At 34.0% G+C, this 1446-nt stretch overlaps 1 protein-coding gene across 1 annotated transcript in view; it reads left to right on the top strand.

The window, feature by feature from the left end:
• LOC106514488 (prolactin-releasing peptide receptor) overlaps nucleotides 1-1446 on the top strand; it is a 9845-nt gene that overhangs the window by 7279 nt on the left and 1120 nt on the right. The window lies entirely within an intron of this gene.

Raw genomic sequence — 1446 nt, 5'->3', positions numbered from 1 at the left:
GTCTAGAAGTTTCTTCTTTTTGATGTGTGTGTGTGTGTGTGTGTGTGTTTCTGGTGACATTTGGGGGCAATTTTAAGACAAAACGCCTACATTTGGGGACAGCTGGTGCATTTGGAGACTGGTGCATTTGGAGACAACTGGTGCATTTGGGGACAACTGGTGCATTTGGGGACAGCTGGTGCATTTGGGGACCTAAGTCGAGTCCCCGTTTGGTTTAAATGCCATTAACCAAGGTGTGAATTGAGTTTAGGTTAGTTTTAGGGTCAGGTCAAGCTTGAGCTTACAGGATCATTTAAAAAAAATACATGTTTCATTTGGGAAAATTGTTAGAACAAGACATTTTTAATAAAGTGTGCCATCTTAATCTTCATAGCATGCAGTGTTTCTATCTCACTTATATGTATTTCATTTAATGAGATGGTCACCACACAGTCTTTGCTTAATTGTGTTTAGGAATGCAAGAACAACATTTCAAGACATCAGTTTTGCAGCAAGTAAAAATCTTGATGAGTCACAGTTTGCTTTATTATTCCACTCATTAGAGTCCAACTTTATTCTGCTACATGTAGCAGAATATGCACCTTTACTAGGAAAAAAAACATATTTAGTGCATTTTTTTAAATTAAGTATAGGTAAAGAGATTATTTCCCCCCAAACTGAAAAAAGTCACAATCCTCATGTCACCCTGCAGAGGTCAGTGTCATACAACATTTTTATTCTGCAACATTAATTTAGAATAGAATAGAATAGAATAGAATAGAATAGAATAGAATAGAATAGAATAGAATAGAATAGAATAGAATAGAATAGAATAGAATAGAATAGAATTTTTCCATAGGGAGAAATGCATAATGTAGCTACAGTAGCAAAAGTATTTCAGAGAAGGAATTGTAAATGATGAGTTAGTTCTGAGTTGGTAAAGCCAGAAAAAGCAAATAACAAAACAGCAACTAACAAAAAATAAACGTAAAGTAAAAAGTAGCGAATGTTATTATATCAAAATGCTTAGTAAAGTTGACAGGCCAAATGCTAGTTAAAAGCAGAAAGAAGCAAAATACCAGCTAAAAGCTAATGTAGCAAAATACTAGCTAAAAATGAAAAGATGTAAAATGCTGGCTAAAAGCAAAATGCACAACACTAGCTTGGGGCCAAAAGTAAATAAATGCCAACTAGAAGCTAATGTAGCAAAAATAAATAAATAAATAAAATAAAAAAATAAAATAAATGAAGAGTTTAAAGTAGCAAAAGGCTAAAGCTAAAAGTATCTAAAGGCTAATTAGAACCTAAAAGTATCTGGCTGAACAGAAAGCTGCTAAAAACTGTTAAATCATAGATATGCAGGACGAATTCAGATCATCACCTAATTTCCCTCTGAGATCAATAAAACACACACACACACACACACACACACACACACACACACACACACACACACACACACACACA

This window comes from Austrofundulus limnaeus, unplaced genomic scaffold (assembly GCF_001266775.1).
Source record: "Austrofundulus limnaeus strain Quisiro unplaced genomic scaffold, Austrofundulus_limnaeus-1.0 Scaffold20, whole genome shotgun sequence".
NCBI classification, from domain to species: domain Eukaryota; kingdom Metazoa; phylum Chordata; class Actinopteri; order Cyprinodontiformes; family Rivulidae; genus Austrofundulus; species Austrofundulus limnaeus.
The sequence above is the reverse complement of the archived record's forward strand: the minus strand, read 5'-3'. Positions and strand labels throughout refer to the sequence as shown.